This window comes from Bombina bombina, chromosome 4 (genome assembly GCF_027579735.1).
Source record: "Bombina bombina isolate aBomBom1 chromosome 4, aBomBom1.pri, whole genome shotgun sequence".
NCBI lineage: Eukaryota > Metazoa > Chordata > Amphibia > Anura > Bombinatoridae > Bombina > Bombina bombina.
This window is the reverse complement of record NC_069502.1, coordinates 323721208-323727207: the sequence shown is the minus strand read 5'-3', so window position 1 is coordinate 323727207 and position 6000 is coordinate 323721208.

Here is a 6000-nt window from a genome sequence, read left to right as displayed (position 1 = left end):
GCAACTGTCCTCAATAGGAATAGTTGTGCGCTTAGCTAACGTTGACACTGCCCCCTCAACCTTAGGAACCGTTTGCCATGCGTCCCTTCTGGGGTCAACAATGGGGAACATTTTCTTGAATATAGGAGGTGGAGCAAAATGTATACCTGGCTTTTCCCACTCCTTAGTCACTATATCCGCCACCCGCTTGGGTATCGGAAAGGCATCAGCGTGCACTGGGACCTCTAAGAATTTGTCCATCTTGCACAATTTCTCTGGAATTACCAAAGAATCACAGTCATCAAGAGTAGTTAGGACCTCCTTAAGCAGGGCGCGGAGATGTTCTAACTTAAATTTAAATGTTACGACATCAGTGTCTGCCTGCTGAGAAACTTTTCCTGAATCAGAAATTTCCCCCTCAGACAGGCCCTCCCTCACTGCCAATTCAGATTGATGTGAGGGTATAACTGATAAATTGTCCTCAGCGCCAACCTGCTCATCTTCTGTATTTAAAACTGAGCTGTCACGCTTTCTAGGGTAGGATAGCAGTTTGGATAACAGATTTGCTATAGAATTATCCATTACTGCTGTTAACTGTTGCATAGTAACAAGCATTGGCGCGCTAGATGTACTAGGTATCGCCTGCACGGGCAAAACTGGTGTTGACACAGAAGGAGAGGATGAGGAACTATCCCCACTACCTTCATTAGAAGAATCATCTTGGGCAATCTTATTCAATGTGGCAGTACTGTCCATACTTTGTTTGGACGCTATGACACAATTTGCACAAACATTAATTGGGGGAACCACCTTGGCTTTCATACACACAGAACATAAGCCATCTGAAGGTATAGACATGTTAGACAGAATTTGGCAGGCTAATAATGCAATAAACGCGTTTTTAAAGAAAAGCGTTACTGTCCCTTTAAATAATAAACAGGCACACTTTATTTCTGATATATTGAAAAACAATGAAGGCAACGGAAGAGCCACAAACTGGTAATGTTTGTCCATGAAGGCGAACCTCAGGAACTGATGATGATCTTTGTGGATAGGAATATGCAGGTACGCATCCTTTAAGTCCACGGTAGTCATATATTGACCCTCCTGGATTGTTGGTAAAATTGTCCGAATGGTTTCCATTTTGAATGATGGAACTCTGAGAAATTTGTTTAGAATTTTTAGATCCAGAATTGGCCTGAAAGTTCCCTCTTTTTTGGGAACTACAAACAGGTTTGAGTAAAAACCCAGACCTTGTTCCGCTGTTGGAACTGGGTTTATCACTCCCATTTTTAATAGGTCTCCTACGCAATGTAAGAATGCCTGTCTCTTTATCTGGTCTGAAGATAAGCGAGACATGTGGAACCTTCCCCTTGGAGGAAGTTCCTTGAACTCTAGAAGATACCCTTGAGAGACTATTTCTAGTGCCCAGGGATCCTGAACATCTCTTGCCCAAGCCTGAGCGAAGAGAGAAAGTCTGCCCCCTACTAGATCCGGTCCCGGATCGGGGGCTACCCCTTCATGCTGTCTTGGTAGCAGCAGCAGGCTTCTTGGCCTGTTTACCCTTGTTCCAGCCTTGCAATAGTTTCCATGCTGGCTTAGGCTGGGAAGAGTTGCCTTCTTGTCTGGAGGCCGCAGAGTTAGGATTCGGTCCGTTCCTGAAATTGCCAAAGGAACGAAAATTAGATTTGTTCTTAGTCTTGAAAGGAATATTAAGCAATTTATTCTTGGACGACACATCCGCCGACCAGGATTTTAGCCAAAGCGCTCTGCGCGCCACTATTGCAAACCCTGAATTTTTTCGCCACTAACTTAGCCAATTGGAAAGCGGCATCCAAAATAAAGGAATTAGCCAACTTTAGTGCGTGAATTCTGTCCATGACTTCATCATATGGAGTCTCTTTTTGGAGCGAATTTTCTAGTTCCTCGAACCAAAAATACGCTGCCGTGGTGACAGGAATAATGCACGAGATTGGTTGAAGCAGGAAACATTGCTGAACAATATCTTTTTTAGCAATCCTTCCAATTTTTTATCCATAGGATCTTTAAAAGCGCAACTGTCCTCAATAGGAATAGTTGTGCGCTTAGCTAACGTTGACACTGCCCCCTCAACCTTAGGAACCGTTTGCCATGCGTCCCTTCTGGGGTCAACAATGGGGAACATTTTCTTGAATATAGGAGGTGGAGCAAAATGTATACATGGCTTTTCCCACTCCTTAGTCACTATATCCGCCACCCGCTTGGGTATCGGAAAGGCATCAGCGTGCACTGGGACCTCTAAGAATTTGTCCATCTTGCACAATTTCTCTGGAATTACCAAAGAATCACAGTCATCAAGAGTAGTTAGGACCTCCTTAAGCAGGGCGCGGAGATGTTCTAACTTAAATTTAAATGTTACGACATCAGTGTCTGCCTGCTGAGAAACTTTTCCTGAATCAGAAATTTCCCCCTCAGACAGGCCCTCCCTCACTGCCAATTCAGATTGATGTGAGGGTATAACTGATAAATTGTCCTCAGCGCCAACCTGATCATCTTCTGTATTTAAAACTGAGCTGTCACGCTTTCTAGGGTAGGATAGCAGTTTGGATAACAGATTTGCTATAGAATTATCCATTACTGCTGTTAACTGTTGCATAGTAACAAGCATTGGCGCGCTAGATGTACTAGGTATCGCCTGCACGGGCAAAACTGGTGTTGACACAGAAGGAGAGGATGAGGAACTATCCCCACTACCTTCATTAGAAGAATCATCTTGGGCAATCTTATTCAATGTGGCAGTACTGTCCATACTTTGTTTGGACGCTATGACACAATTTGCACAAACATTAATTGGGGGAACCACCTTGGCTTTCATACACACAGAACATAAGCCATCTGAAGGTATAGACATGTTAGACAGAATTTGGCAGGCTAATAATGCAATAAACGCGTTTTTAAAGAAAAGCGTTACTGTCCCTTTAAATAATAAACAGGCACACTTTATTTCTGATATATTGAAAAACAATGAAGGCAATGTCCGATGTTTACAAAATTTGTACCCCAGAGTCCTAATGCCTTGAAAGTATTGCACGCCAAGTTTCAAGACTTTAACCCTTAAAATGAGCAAACCGGAGCTATTTGTTCAATTAGACAATTTTAGTACACTACAATAACAGCCACAGCCTTGCTGCGGCTTTTTACCTTCCCTGAGAGTTATTCAGCAATGAAATAAACCTTCCAGAGTCCGTTATAGTATGCCACAGGACCCCTCACATGAAGCTGCATGCACTGCCATGGAAGTAAACTGCGCAATTGAGGCGCAAAAACGGGGCCTCCTTCCTCTGCATACCAGAGGGAAGGGGCCTTCCTGACTGAAATAGCCGTCTAATTCAATGCCTGGTGATAAAAACGTTCCCAAAAGTGCTTTTAAGTGCACAAAACACTCTAAATGCCATTAAAATATGAAATAAAACAATCAATTTAGCCCACAATAGTGTCGACCAGTGTAGAGCCCATTTGTAAGCCTTAATCTGTTATGAGTCTGAGAAAATGGCTTACTTACCCCTTAAGGGAAAACTGACAGTCTTCTACCATTAACATGTCTTGTTAGAAATATGACTGATCATACCTTGAGCAGAAAAGTCTGCAAACTGTTCCCCCCAACTGAAGTTCTCCGGGCTCAACAGTCCTGCGTGGGAACAGCAATTGATTTTAGTTACTGCTGCTAAAATCATACTCCTCTTGAAACAGAACACTTCATCCTTTTCTGTTTTAGAGTAAATAGTATAAACCGGCACTATTTTAAAATAACAAACTCTTGATAGAAGAATAAAAAACTACAACTAACACCACATACTCTTTACCATCCCCGTGGAGATGCTACTTGTTCAGAGCGGCAAAGAGAATGACTGGGGGGCGGAGCCAGAGGGGGAGCTATATGGACAGCTCTTGCTGGGTGCTCTCTTTGCTATTTCCTGTAGGGGAAGAGAATATCCCACAAGTAAGGATGAAGCCGTGGACCGGACACACCAATGTTGGAGAAAAGAAAAAAAGAAAAAAAACAAAACCAAACAAAATGAAAAAAAAAAAGGGGGAAACCCTCCCCCTCAAACATTATCTGGCCTGCCAGGGTCCCCTGTGACCCAAATAGCAGGGAAAATACCTGATAACACTAATTCTGCAAATATAATAGATGATAAGAACGGATAGAGAATCTGTTTTTGGAGCGGGAGAGGATATGACTTGATAATAGGTAGCCATCCTAGGAGAAAGCTTTCAATTCTCTTATCTGATGCATCCTGTAAATGATAAGATTAAAAAATGATTTGCTCCTGTATTCCTTTCATGACCAACGAGAACCCTGGGGCTCTAGTGGATTTCCAATTTTTTAGAATGAGATGTCTAACAGACAAAATAATGGTATTTAAAATACGTATCCAGTGACAATCTTTAGTATCTGATGAAACAAACAGCAAAAAAACATCTTGTAATGTCAGGGAGACTTTCAAATTATAATGATAATTGACACAGAATATGATTCTCAACCATAATTGATTTATTTTCGGGCAGGCCCAAAACATATGAAACAAATTAGCATTTATATTAGTACACCTGGAGCAATTACTGGGACTGGTTGGATAAAATTTATGAATTTTGAGTGGATATAGATAAAAATTATTAATGAGTTTCACGTGTGATTCTTTCCAGCCCGTAGAGACTCTACACTTACTCAGGATATTAAAACTCTGTGTGATCCTCTCATGATGAATATCAGGAATGGCTGGGCACAAAAAATAACAAATCATATCCAAATATCTTTGGCTTTGTTTTGACAACATGATATCATACATCAAAGAAATTGATGTATCACCAGAAATAAATTTTTGAATCAATCTTCTGATTTCTGACCATGCACCCACCCCAAAGTTGTGCCACTTCTGAGCAGTAATGAAATGTTGTATCTGGAAATAGGCAAACAGATCTGACCTGGGTAAATCATAAGATGAGAATATAGATTCTGCTGGGCTCACCTGGTAGTTTTCATCCAATAACTGCTGCACTAATGTTAATCCTTTTTCCTTCTAGCATTTGAAAACCTTTTGATTTACACCTGGAGTAAATAAAGGGTTACCCTGAATAGGAAGAAAATTGAGAACAAAGAGTCTATGGCCCCTATTTAAGAAGGTCTGGCGGACCTGATCCGACAGTGCAGATCAGGTCCGCCAGACCTCGCTGAATACGCGATCAATACGCTCGCCATATTCAGCATTTCACGCCCCCTGCAGACTCACGGCCAATGGGCCGCCAGAAGGGGGGTGTCAATCAACCCGATCGTACTCGATCGGGTTGATTTCCGGCGATGTCTGTCCGTCTGCTCAGAGGCGGACAGGTTATGGAGCAGCGGTCTTTGTGACCGCTGCTTCATAACTGCTGTTTATGGTGAGTCTGAAGACTTGCCAGAAACACGGGGCATCAAGCTCCATTCGGAGCTTGATAGATAGGCACCTAGACCTCTACAAAACTTATAACATGCTATTACGATATTTTTAAATGAAATCATGCTGCAAACATTTGACGGTAACTGTCTAGGATAACAATATAATAAAGCTTTTAAAGCAAAGGGATGCATAAAAAAAGACTCTTCCTCCATGGTGGACACTATATTAGTTTCAGAAGCCCAATCCAGAGTGAATTTTACCATAACCACAATATTATATAACTTAACATCCGGTAATGCTAAACCCCCTATACTTGTTTTCTGCATTAACCTAGCCAGAGCCATTCTGGGTTTTTTATCCTTCCATAAAAATTTTGAGAAATAGCCATAAAGCTTTTTGATATCAGCATTAGTAATAAATATAGGTAAATTTTGAAGAACATAGAGAAGGCGCGGAAAAATAATCATTTTAATTAGGTTCACCTTCGCCGTTATAGACAAAGGGAATGAGGCCCAAAGCTGGAGATCCCATTTGATCTTTTGGAATAGTGGGGAATAATTTGCAGTATACCAATACTTGGGGTTCCTATGTAGATCTAACCCAA